Below are 14,225 nucleotides of genomic sequence, written 5' to 3' on the forward strand. Positions count from 1 at the left end.
CCACCACCCATGGGAGGACTCCTTTGAAGTTGCTGTTGTTTGTTGCAGATAAGGACTGAAACTGCTTAGTGCCACAGAAAAAATGAGCACCTGTCTTTACTTGTTCTAATTCAGTGATTGTCTGGATTGTCTCCTGTCTTACAGAACTAGACCACCCCAGAGAGCAGCTACTTCAGGAATCACTGGGACTTTGGTGCTTCCATGGAGGGTGAGAGCAGAGGGCCAGCCAATTTCAGGGGCCCACTGTTTTCCAGACTACTCTACCCTCAGCCACCAGTTATGTTCCCAGTGGTCAGGGACTTTTAAATATTCACCCACTCTGGGGCGCCTGGGTGGCTCAGTTGGTTAAGCGTCTGCCTTCGGCTCAGGTCATGATCCTGGAGTCCTGGGATCGAGTCCCGCATCAGGCTCCCTGCTCAGCGAGGGGCCTGCTTCTCCCTGTAACCCTCCCCGCTCTCATGTACTCTCTCTCTCTCTCTCATTCGCACTCTCTCAAAATAAATAAATAAATCTTTAAATAAATAAATAAATAAATAAATATGCACCCACTCTGCCACGGAGGGGTGCTTAATCCCTGTTTGGAAAAATAAACTGGTATTTTGTAACTCTCACCTGCATTATCAGTTCAAATGACTGACTAATGATGTTTCTGGCAACTTTTACTTCAACTTCTTAAAACTTCTTGCTTGGGTGGCTTGGCCCAGTTTTACACTAAACCTCATTTCAGTTCTTTTCTGAGAAATATACCAGTAACACCTCAGGAAGGAGCAATAGTCTGCTATATACACAAAATGACTATGTCATGAAGAGGAAGCAATGGACAAAACTCTCAAAGCTAAATTTGACTCTAAGAAATCTGGGTGATGGTCTTAACATTGGTAGTGTGCCTGTCTCCCAGAGCTTTGACTATGGGAACTAGTCTCGAGGGCATAGACCGAGGGCCTTCCCAAGTTTGACTCAATTCTGATGATCGTGATTTCATGTCTGGTAACAGGCATTCAATGGGTGTAAAACACGCTGCCACAGGGCGTGTTTTTGCCCCCAGGACCAAAGTCTTAATTCTTCTAAGTAGAGAATCATCAATGATTATTCTGCCAAAGGAAACACCTTAATGTATCTTCTTCCTTTTCCCAAGGAGGTGGAATTAAGGAACTGATGGCCCCAGCTGTCAGTTCAGGCTGGAAATGGGCAAAGAGATGGGCCAGCACATCCTGCAGGCAACGTGAGACATGCCTCTAATGCTGGACCCGAAGGGCGAGACCATGTGAGTGTGCCATCCATGGAATGACTACATCTACTCCCTATGGTTTTAAAAGAATGGGATTAGACTCAGAGAATTTGGTGTGCTCGGCTATGGTATGAATGCTCAAAGCTGATTCAGTTAGGGATGCCGAAATAAAGTCAGGCACGTGGTTGGAAAATAGGACCATGTGTGCTTCAGCTGACAGAGTCACATGGCATGGCATGGTTGTGCAGTGTGAGTGTGGGAGGAAATGGGTTTAGGATGCCAACATTTCCGTTCGTGCCCATCCTGAGGATACAGCAGGATTTTAGGCTCTGCTGGGCTATGCCCCAGAGCACGGTGTCTCTGTCATCCCACCTCATCCTCACCTTTCCTCGGGAGAAATCCTTGATGACTGGCTAATCTTCCTTACAACTGAGAAGCCACTGGGTCTCTCCCCTAGGGCATATCTAGGAAATGCAGATAACATTTGAAACTAGCCTTAAAGAAGACCTCTCCTAAAGGAAAACTTTCTTCTAATAAGCCTTAAGATGTATTTCACAGACAAATAATAAATCCATATTGGGTACTCTTTCCTTGTTTCTAAGCTCATGAATTCCTGTGCTAATCCCTGCTCTTGGTATGGATAGGACAGTGGTTGACCAGATGGTCTTCCCCACTGTAGGAAGAAGCCTCACTTCACCTTGAACTGGAAGGAGGCAGGACTCATTAACTGTGAAGAACTGGATGATGGAGTTTTTGTTGTTGATTCTGTAGTGCTCCTTCTTGGAAGTTTTAAGACAGAATTCCATATCCTCAAGAAGCAGAGCAGATATAGAAACACTTAGTCATTGGACTAAACTGAAGGGAAGTGGCCTGCGGATTGTGTGAGCAGGAAGTGTGGAGGACTTAGAGCTGTGAACTGACAGAGTGACCTCAGCTTCTGGTCTGAGGGCACGCTGCATGTCACCCCCCACCCCTCCCAGCCTCTTCCGCACTGCCTTAGCGGCAGCTGTTACTCGTCCCTGCTACATGCCCGGGAGTCTATGAAACGCTACACAGGCATTATTTCAGTTTGCTGTGTGGTTTCAGATCCCCAGCCTTCCACACACCAGCTGTATGACCTAGGACAAGGCTCTTCGTCTCTCTGTGCTTAGTTGTTCACGTAAAGGAGGCACGAGAAAAGAACTTTTGTGGCAATAAGTAAATTAACACACATGTAAAACACTTAAACAGCTGTGGGACCGAGGAGGGCATGGATGTCACTGTTACTACGTCTGTCGCTGTAGATGAGATGAGGTTTGTCATCAAGACCCAGAGAGGCTGAGTCTCTCTGCAGGTGGCACGCCAGCATCCCGGGGGCAGGTCGGGTGCTGCCCTGAGGCACTGTGTTCTACCAATGGCGACTTGTGCACATTATACTCTCAGCTCTGGCCCCAGGGGCAGCCTCCCTACCACCCGCTGATGCCTCCCAGGATGGACACTTCACACACACGCCGCCGCACTCTGCGGATTCCTCGCACAGCCCGTCCACGTTCTGTACCTCAAACGGAGATTGGAAAGGGCTGGTGAGCTGCAGTGATGGAAGGACACAGGACGGGGGCGCTGAGGGCTCTCACAAGGTCGGGGCTAGATTTGGCATACGTTGAAGACAAAAGGTGGCTAACAGATACAGAGAAAATGAAAAGATGGACAGTACCGCACATGGTGGGTCCCCGTTGCTCTCCTCTGTCTTCCAAGGTGCAGGGGTGTGGCCGGCCGACGTCCACTCCTTCCTGCTCTGTGTCCTTGGCAACTGCTTCCACGGGGGGCTCCTGAGTACAGGAAATGCAGCTATAATGATAATTGAGATGTGCTGTAAGTGTAAAATACACACTGGATTCCAAAGACTTCGTATGAAAAACAATGTAAAGTATCTCTGTGTTAATTTTTCCAAGATCTTAATTATATTTGAAATACTGATATTTTAGATATATTGAGTGAAATAAAATATATTAAAGCTTATTTTACCTGTTTTTTTCTAATTTAATGAGGCTTCTATAAAATTTAAAATTACATATGTGAATTGTGTTCTATCTCTGTTGCACAGGGTTGCTCTAGATCACGGGTCCCCTGAATTCCCGGCTGCCAAGGCTGGGATGGGCCTCCTCCACTGGCTGATCTACCAAGGATGGAGCCCTCAATGATGGGGTAATCCCTAGTGGTGGCCCAGGGGCTACAGGATATGGGGGGTGTGGATGGTCTACAGGTCTGGGTGTCCCTATGAATGTGTTGGGGTCTCCTGAATCGCTAAACAAAGCCAGAGAGAGGAAGAGAAGAAACTGCTAGAAAGAGGGGACTCAGAGATGTTGGGGACAGGCACAGGCTCTGGTTAAAGTGGTCTGGAGGGTGTCCCCAAACTGGTATATTCTAAGAGGTGACATTGATAGAGCTGGAAGGAGCAGAGGTTGTGACCGGCTTTGTGCTCACACTGTCCAGAGTGGGGCCCCCAGGAGGGGGTGGGTGCCCAAGTGCTGTGCAGGTGTAGGTCTGTGTAGCTGGCAGCTCTTTTCTTCATGAAGAAGCCAACTTGACCGCTGAGAGCAAGAGGGGGAAGAAAAATTTAAGACATTCAGAATAGACCAAACTGAACTGCGATAGTTGTATGTATTTTTCTCAGTATTTATGTCTTCACAGAAGGAAAAGGCCAGCCCCTCATTAGCAAGTAGGCGGACCCAGCCTCTGGGTTGAGGCAAGGACCTGACCTTGAGTTTCCTAAGATCTGGCAAAAAGAAAGCAGAATGCACCGGACACAGAGCATTAAAAAGTAGGGACTCTGGTACAGGGAATAAAGAGGGGTATGGTTTGTAGCAAAAGTAGGGACTCCAACACAAGAAAAACACAGAAACAGAGTTGTCAAAGTTGGAGGCAAAGCCAAAGCTGTTCTGGCGAGAAAATATTTCGCTGAGTCCTAGGCATTGAGCTGGGGCTCCCTCAACTGCTCCTGACCACGGTCAGTCGGGATCAAGTGACCTCAGCTGTGGGGAGAGGATAAGCCATGAAGGTGGAGAATGTGGTGGAGCCCAGCAATTAGCCAAGGTCAGAGAGACGGACACAGCTCCCTGTGTACAATCACAACAGTGATCTCCTTTTGGAAGAAGTGAGTATATTTCCCAACCCTTGATAAGTAATGGGCGTCTCAACCCATTGTGCCCTGGCCTGTGGAAGACAGGGGAATTGGCCAGCTGGAAGGAGAAAGGTGGGGGATGATTCCCATGGACCAACATTCAACATTGCTGTATGATCTTGGAGAGATCACTTCTTCTCTTTTGGCCTCACATTATTATTGTAAAATGAAAGACCTGAATCCGATGATCTAACTGGTTCCTCATTTTTTTTTCATTTTCAGTGAACAGAGGACATACAATACAGAAACAGAGGACATGTCTCCCCACCCCCAAATTGGCTGCATTGGAAGATTTCAGGAAATGTTTTGAACTTCAATGTAAATATCAAGAAGAAGCATGGTATGTATACATAGCGTATAATGCAACTCCAGTAAAACCGCTCTGACTTATTAATTCATTTTCCAGCAAATCCCACATAATTGCTGAGTCATTTTGTTGTTCAAATACTCTGCTTCCATTACTGTTACGGTACAATACCACCCAGCATTTCACTTCCCCGTTGCCTGGCTTCCTTGGCCTTTATTTTATCCTGCTGTTGCTCAAACCATGAACCTATTCAGATGTTCCCTACGAAATCAGCAATAAACTACTTGGCAGGGAATCTTACTTAGAAGAGATAAAGCCTGATGAGTGCACTCAGAAAAGTGAGCACATGGCTGCAGGCATAGATGGTTCCGTGAGCCAGTCCTCTCTCTGCTCAGCTTGAAATGATCCAAACCAGAGCTTTCCAGAAAGAGAGCCAACATAAGCATACACACTGTTCCCCATGTGTTCAGAGGTACTTAGATCTCTCAGAATCCTATTTCCCTTGCACTGCTTTGCAAACAAAGGCACAAGCCATGGGTACTCATAAAATGAGGCATAGGCTGGCTCAAATACACAACCCAGAAAGGCCATGCCTTTGAAAACAAACAGTAAGTCCTTGTCAGTTAGGATTGGAAGGGTCCCCTAAACTGCTTTGTCTGTGACCTGTACTGGGCTTTTAGGGCTCAGCATATTCAAGCAGAGGGAAGGTTGTCAAGTAAAGGAATTTTGCCGGAATATGTAAATACTAAAAAAACAAACCAAAACACACTTGTAGTTACTGATTGCAAATGTTTTTGGCATAGGAGGCAGGGACATCGACGAGGATACATGGATGATGTCCTTTAAGCCAGCGTGAAGCTAGAAACATGGGAACAGTAAGATCTTCACTTCTAAAGAACTGTTAAGGTCTAGCAGGTGGGTTCTGATTCACACGAGCCCAGTTCCATGACAACCAAGACTTAAGAGACTCACAGATTGGCTGGATATCACGTACGCCATGATTGTTTCTTGCTCAGTTGATGTGTGGTGATATTTTTAAATGATTGATTCTAGAGTGGGTTATAATGAATTTGAAATATATGGAAGAGAAATTTTCCTTCTCTCAGTACATAATGTTAGGGCATAATGTTGCCTTTCATGTTAAATAAGAGCGCTTTATGAGCAGGGAGGAATTCGAGATCAGCATTTGGCACACTCCAGAATATCAGGTATAAATAGTTCCCCAAAATTAGCAAAACTAAGTCATGTGAGAGAAAGAAACTTTGGAAACCTTAAGGATCCTCTTCCCCTAAGAGGTGAGTGTCCCAGGTAATAGGCCCAGGAGTTTGGGGGTTTCTTCCCTCTTGCTGTCAGTCAGTTTGGTTCCTCTCTAGAGGGCAGCTCTGTGCTCCGTGCACGTTGTGTAGTTTGTGGTTCGTGTTCAAGTCTGTCCCCCAGGGGCCTGTGATGACTCACAAGCTCTGGCTCCAATGGGCTTGCCACAGTCTTGGTGGCCTGGCAGGACACGTGGTTCTGACTCCCATCTCCGAGAAGGAAACTTCACAGTTGAGGGGTGAGTGACAGGGATACAAACCTTATTCGAAAATCAATGGCATCATGTCAGGAATGAAACCATCGGTGATTTGGCCAAGTTCCTTATCCTACACTAAACAACAAAGCCCTAGTTCTGCGATTTAATCAAATGATCTGAACATTTCATCATTTTCAAAGGAGTATAGCCAGTGCCACCTAGCGGAACTATTGTAAATTTCACAATCTTGCAAAGAATCCTTAAAATCTGGCTATTTCCTGTGACTGGGACTTAGATTTGGTTGTTAGGCATGGTGGCTGTCTCTGTGAGGTACTGCTCTGTATGTTTCGGCGTTTTAATTCTGACCCGAGAATGGGCAGATCCAGAACACTATTTTTTTATTATGTCAGTCACCATACAGTACATCATTAGTTTTTTTTTTTTAGATTTTATTTATTTATTTGACAGAGAGAGAGAGAGAAAACAAGTAGGCAGAGGGAGAGGGAGAAGCAGGCTCCCCGCTGAGCAGGGAGCCCGATGCAGGACTCGATCCCAGGACCCTGGGATCAGGACCTGAGCCGAAGGCAGCCGCTTAACCAGCTGAGCCATCCAGGCGCCCCTCATCATTAGTTTTTGTTGTAGAGTTCCATGATTCATTGTTTGATATAACACCCAGTGCTCACTGTGGTACTATTTTTAATTTGACATGAAAATTCTCCCAAGATAATTTCAGGGGCAAACTGTGCCACCCCAGCATGGGATCTTGTCAGTTGCTCCTAGTCCAAATGCATCTGGACTACAGATTCACTCTGCGAGGTTTTTCAAACTTTTCACCCCAGTGCAGACACTGTTCCTAGGTGATCTTCCAGTTGAGCAAGGTTGGACATTAGCTCTTATATGTACTCCAACATTTGTGGACATAGTATCACTTCTCAAGATAAAGTCATTTGGTTTCCTCATGTCATTCATGAACATCTGTGTGAATGGGCTCTCTGTATTTGAGCTAACACATGCTATAGCAGATCCTATGAGGACCAGGTGCTCAACTCATAATGAGATTTCCTTAAATATGACTCTCACCCCCATTGGTGAGTTCCAAATAGACATTTGGTATAATTTGAATTTGATGTTCTGGCCACAACAGAAGGACACTGATCCAGGTAACACCAATCAAATTGAGAATTTGAAACGGAGACTGCAGCAGAGACTGGAGTTGGGAAATAATCCTATCTATCTATCATCTATCTATCTATCTATCGTCTATCTACCTATCATCTATCTATCCATCATCTATCTATCGAAGACAGACCATGCAAGCAAATGAGGAACTTTTTTTCTGAAATCATGTTAAGCATCTTTTTAAAAATGAGAGTGAAAGAAAGAAAATAATTTTCTATGTTCAGATATGTTTGGGAAATCTTGTTCAACAAAGTTAAACAGTTCTTTACCACAGGACTATTTGTAGCCTTTAATACACTAGCACGTACTATGAATCTTCTGGAAAAGGGTGTAGAACACCATGCTCCTAGATCTTGCCAGGAAGCTTTGAGCCCCAGCAACACATATCATTTCTCAGAAGCGCTGCAAAGAGTGCTTCCTTGTTTATTTTTTAATTTTAAATTTTGTTAATATACAGTGCAATATTGATTTCTGGAGCAGAATTCAGTGACTCATCATGTACATACAACACCCAGTGCTCATCCCAACAGGTGCCTCCTTAATGCCCACGACCCACCCACCTCCCTCTATGAATGCTTGGTTTGTTCTCTATCAGTAAGAGTCTCTTATTGTTTGTTTCTCTATCTCCTTTTTTCCCCTTGCCATATGTTCATCTGTTTTCTTTCTTAAATTCTACATTTGAGTATTCCACATATGAGTATTTGTCTTTCTCCGACTGACTTATTTCACTTAGCATAATACTCTTTAGCTCCACCCATGTCATTGCAAATGGTAAGATTTCATTCTTTTTGATGGCTGAGTAATATTCCATTGTCTATATATACCACATCTTCTTTATCCATTCATCTGTCGATGGACATTTGGGCTCTCTCCATAGCTTATTGATAATGCTGCTATAAACATCAGGGTGCTTGTGCCCCTTTAAATCAGTATCCTTGTATCCTTTGGGTAAATACCTAGTAGTGAAACTGCTGGATCATACAGTAGTTCTATTTTTAACTTTTTGAGGAACTCCATACTATTTTCAGAGTGGCTGCACCAGTTTGCATTCCCACCAACAGTGTAAGAGGTTCCCCTTTCTCCACATACTCACAACATCTGTTTTTTTCTTGTGTTGGTAATTTTCGCCATTCTGACAGGTGTGAGGTGATATCTCATTGTGGTTTTGATTTGCATTTCCCTGATGATGAGTGATGTTGAGCATTTTTCAAGTGCCTATTGGCCATCTGTATGCTTTCTTTGGAAAAGTTTCTAGTCACATCTTCTGCCCATTTATTAACTAAATTATTTGTTTTTTGGGTATTGAGTCTGGTAAGTTCTTTATAGATTTTGGATACTAACCCTTTATCAGACGGGTCATTTGCAAATATCTTCTCCCGTTCCATAGGCTGCCTTTTAGTTTTGTTGATTGTTTCCTTTGTTGTGCAAAAGCTTATTATCTTGATGAAGTCCCAATAGTTCATTTTTGCTTTTCTTTTTTTTCCATTGCCTACAGAGTCATGTCTAATAAGAAATTGCTGCGGCTGAAGTCAAAGAGGTTTCTGCCCGTCTCCTCTAAGAATTTTATGGTTCCAGGTCTCACATTTAGGTCTTTCATCCATTTTGAACTTATTTTTGTATATGGTGTAAGAAAGTGGTAGAGTTTCATTCTTCTGCATGTGGCTGTCCAGTTTTCCCAGCACCATTTGTTGAAGATACTGTCTTTTTTTCCACTGGATATTCTCTCCTGATTTATCGAAGATTAGTTGACCATAGAGTTGAGGGGCCATTTCTGGGCTCTCTTCTATTCCACTGATCTATGTGTCTGCTTTCGTGCCAGTACCGTACTGTCTTGATGATGACAACTTTGTAATAGAGCTTGAAGTACGGAATCGTGATGCCTCTAGTTTAGTTTTTCTTCCTCAGAATTGCTTTGGCTATTCAGGGTCTTTTGTGGTTCCATACAAATTTTTGATTGTTTATTCTAGCTCTGTGAAAAATGCTGGTGGTATTTTGATATGATTGCGTTAAATGTATAGATTACTTTGGTAGTATAGACATTTTAACAATGTTTGTTCTTCCAATCCATGAGCATGAAATGCTTTTCCCTTTCTTTGTGTCCTCTTCAATTTCTTCCATAAGTGTATTATAGTTTTCAGAATACAGATCTTTTAACTTCTTTAGTTAGATTTATTCCTAGGTATCTTATTATTTGTAGCACAATTGCAAATGGGATCAATTCCTTGATTTCTTTTTCTGCTGCTTTATTGGTGTATAGAAATGCAACAGATTTCTGCACAATGATTTTATATCTTGCAACACTGCTGAATTCATGTATGAGTTCCAGCAAATGTTTGGTGGAGTCTTTCAGGTTTTCTACATATAGTATCATGTCATCTGCAAACAGTGAAAGTTTGACGTCTTCCTTGCCAGTTTGGATGCCCTTTATTTATTTGTGTCTGATTGCTGAAGCTAAGATTTCCAGTACTATGTTAAATAGTAATGGTGAGAGTGGACATCCTTGTCTTGTTCTCAGAAAAGGCTCTCAGTTTCTCCCCCCTTGTCTTGTTTCTGGCCTTAGGGGAAGGACTCTTCAGTTTTTCTACATTGAGGATGGTATTCGTTATAGGTCTTTCATAGATGGCCTTTATCATGTTGAAGTATGTTCCAACTATTCCTACTTTGTTGAGGGTTTTATCAAGAAAGGATGCTGTACTCTGTCATATGCTTTTTCTGCATCTATTGAGAGGATCATATGGTTCTTATCCTTCCTTTTATTAATGTGGTGTGTCACATTGATTGATTTGTGAATATTGAACCATCCTGCAGCTCAGGAACAAATCCCACTTTATCATGGTGAATAATGCTTTTAATGTACTGTTGGATCCGATTTGCTAGTTTCTTGTGGAGAATTTTTGTATCCATGTTCATCGGGGATATTGGCACGTAATTCTCCTTTTTAGTGGGGTCTTTGCTTTCCGAATCAAGGTAATGCTGGCTTTGTAGAATGAGTTTGGAAGTTTTCTTTCATTTCTATTTTTTGGAACTTTGAGAAAAATAGGTATTAACTCTTCTTCAAATGTCTGGTAGAATTCCTCTGGGAAGCCATGCAGCCCTGGACTTGGGTTCGTTGGTAGATTTTTGATTACTGCTTCAATTTCTGTGCTGGTTATGGGGGTTTGTTCAAATTTTCTATTTCTTCCTGTTTCAGTTTTGGTAGTTTGTACATTTCTAGGAATTTGTCCATTTCTTCCTGGTTGTCCAGTTTGTTGGCATATAATTTTTCATAGTATTCTCTTATAATTGTATTTCTGGTGTGTTTGTAATCTCTCCTCTTTCATTCGTGATTTTATCTATTTGGGTCTTTTTTTCTTTTTGCTAAGTGTTGCTAAGAGTTTATCAATTTTAGGGATTCTTTTGAAAAAGCAGCTCTTAGTTTTGTTTACCCATTCTACTGTTTTCTTTTTGTTTCTGTATCATTTATTTCTGCTCTAGTCTTTATTATTTCCCTTCTTCTGCTGGCCTTAGGCTTTATTTGTTGTTCCTTTTCTAGCTCTTTTAGTGTAAGTTTAGGATGGGTATTTGACACTTTTCTTGCTTCTTGGGGTAAGCCTATATTGCAATATACTTCCCTCTTAAGACTGCCTTTGCTGTATCCTGAAGGTTTGGGACTGTCTGTGCTTTCATTTTCATTTGATTCCCTGTGTATTTCTTTCAATTTTTCTTTAATTTCCTGGTTAAGCCATTCATTGTTTAGTAGGATGCTCTTTAGCCTCCATGTGTTTGTGGTCTTCCCAAATTTTTTCTTGTGGCTGACTTCAGGTTTCATAGCATTGTGGCCTGAAAATATTCACAGTATGATTTCAGTCTTTTCATAATTGTTGAGGCCTGATTTGTGACCCAGTATCTGATCTATTCTGAAGAATGTTCTGTGTGCACTAGAGAAGAATGTGTATTCTGCTGCTTTAGATGAAATGTTCTGAATATATCTGTGAAGTCCATCTGGTCCAGTGTGTCATTCAAAGCCATTGTTTCCTTGTTGATCTGCTTAGATGATCTGTCCATTGCTGTAAGTGGGGTGTTAAAGTCCCCTACTATTACTGAATTATTATCAATGAGTTTCTTTATGTTTATTAATTGATGTATATATTTGGGTGCTCCCAAGTTGGGGGCATAAATATTTGCAATTGTTAGGTCTTCTTGATGGACAGACCCCTTAATTATGATATAGTGACCTTCTTCATCTCCAGTTTGTCTGATATAAGTATGGCACCTTGGCTTTCTTTTGATGTTCATTAGCATGATAGATGGTTCTCTAGCCCCTTACTTTCAGTCTGCAGGTGTCTTTAGGTCTAAAATGAGTCTCTTGTAGGCAGCATGTAGATGGTTCTTATTTTTTATTCATTCTGATACCCTATGTCTTTTGATTGGTGCATTTAGTCCATTTACATTCAGAGTGATTATTGATAGACATGAATTTAGTGCCATTGTGTTCCCTATAGAGTTGGTGTTTCTGGTGATGTTCTCTGGGCTGTTCTAGTCTTTGTTGCTTTTGGTCTTTTTTTCTCCACTCAAAGAGTCCTCCTCAAAATTTCTTGCAGGGCTGGTTTAGTGTTCACAAACTCCTTTAGCTTTTGTTTATCTGGGAAACACTTTATGTCTCCTTCTATGCATTTTCTCTTATCCTCTTCTGAATGAGAGCCTGCTAGATAAAGAATTCTTGGAGGCACGTTTTTCCCATTCAGCACGTTGAATATTTCCTTCCACTCCTTTCTGGCCTGCCAAATCTCTGTGGGCAGATCCACTGCGAATCTGGTCTGTCTTCCCTTGTAGGTTAAAGATTTTTTCTCCTTTGCTTGCTCTCAGGATTCTTTCCTTGTTAATATATTTTGTGAATTTGACTATGATATGCCTTGGCAATGGTCAATGGTCAGCTTTTGTTGAATTCAGTGCAAGTTCTCTGAGCTTCTTGGATTTTGATGTGTGTGTCCTTCCCCAGATTAGGGAAATTTTCAGCTATAATTTGCTCCAATAATCTTCTTCCCCCTTTTTTCTCTCCTCATCTTCTAGGACTCCTATGATACAAATGTTATTACATTTAAATAAGTCGCTGAGTTCCCTAAGTCTACCTTTGTGGCCCATTATCTTTCTTTCCCTCTTCTTTTCAGCTTCATTATTTTCCATAATTTTATCTTTTGTATCACTGATTCACTCCACCACTTAATCCAGCCTCATTTTTACGACCTCCACTTCGGATTGTGTCTTGGTTATAGCATTTTGAATTTTGGCCTGACTAGATTTTAGTTCTTCTATCTCTACAGTAAGGGATTCTCTAGTGTCTTCTACGCTTTCTTTAAGCCCGCTAGTATCCTTATAATCATTGTTTTAAATTCTAGTTCAGACATCTTAATTTTATTTGTATTGATTAAATACCTGGCCATGACTTCTACCTTGAGTTCTTTCTTTTTGGGTGAATTCCTCCATCACATCATTTTGTCCAGAGAAGAAATGAATAAAGAGAAAAAACAACAAAATATAAAACAAAAAAAAAAGAAAGAAAATTAACAAGAAAAACGAAAACAAGAAAAACTAGATCCTGCGTATGTTTTGGTCAGCTTGTTAAAAGAGTCTAGGTCCCAAAATAAATAAAAGTAAACAAAAACATTTTTTTACAAAAAGTATTTATGTAAAAATTAAAATTAAATAGGGGCGCCTGGGTGGCTCAGTCGTTAAGCGTCTGCCTTCGGCTCAGGTCATGATCCCAGGCTCCTGGGATTGAATTGAGCCCCACATCGGGCTCCCTGCTCCGCGGGAGGCCTGCTTCTCCCTCTCCCGCTCCCCCTGCTTGTGTTCCCTCTCTCGCTGTGTTTCTGTCAAATAAATAAAATCTTAAAAAAAATTAAAATAAATTAATGTTTTTAAAAGGATTTGGAAACTATAAGAAAATAAATGAAAAAACTAATAAAGGCAATAACGAATAAAAGTAGAAAGGAAGGTCGATCCTCCTTCCCCCGGAGCTGGAGGTCTGCAGCCCTCTGTGACCGGTAAACCCGGCGCCGGCGAGTCGCGCGGGCCGGTCTCCCGGGGGAGGGGCCCGCAGCGTGGACTCCGGGCGCGGGGGGGGGGGGGGGGGCGGGGCGCGGGGTGGACCACCCGGCCGCCCCTGGGGGGCGCTGTTCTGTTCCCTGGGGGCCCCCAGCGCTGACGGGAGGGAGGCAGATGGCGGCGGCCGGCGCCCCCCGCTGCTCACAGAGGAGCAGTCACCCTCCTCGTCGCCCTGCTCTCCGCCTGAACCCTGCGTTCTGAGCCGCCGCCGGAGGCTCGCTCCCAGGTGTGACCGGGCCCCAACACTCCGGATTTCAGGGACGACGCGGCGCAGGCGCGGCTCCGCGAGGACGGTGTCCCCGCTCGCCCGCCGGGCCCAGGAAGCGGCGGCAGGACCGCGGGCGGCTCGCGGTTTCCGGCAGAAAAAGCGGCACCTCCGCGCTCGCCGCTCCGGGCGGGCTTCTGGCCCCCGTGCCCGGGAGCAGCGCCGCACGCGGCTGCCCGAGACCCAGGGCTCCTCCGACGGCTTTCTGCAGGTTGTGTTCTCGCAGAAGCCCGACTGATTCCTGGCGGTTCCGAATAACCGGGTAAAGGGCCACGCTGGGGGGCCGAGCCAAGCCCAGGATCCCCGAGAGCCTCCGCCACCTTAGCCCGCCTTCCGGACCGCGCCCCTCGGGCCGCTCCCTGGGGCACCGGAAGGGCCTGGGGACCGGAAAGGCCTGGGGCAGCGGAAGGGCCTGGGGACCGGAAGGGCCTGGGGCAGCGGAAGGGCCTGGGGACCGGAAGGGCCTGGGGCAGCGGAAGGGCCTGGGGACCG

The sequence above is a fragment of the Zalophus californianus genome, chromosome 11, assembly GCF_009762305.2.
Source record: "Zalophus californianus isolate mZalCal1 chromosome 11, mZalCal1.pri.v2, whole genome shotgun sequence".
Taxonomy (NCBI): Eukaryota; Metazoa; Chordata; class Mammalia; order Carnivora; family Otariidae; genus Zalophus; species Zalophus californianus.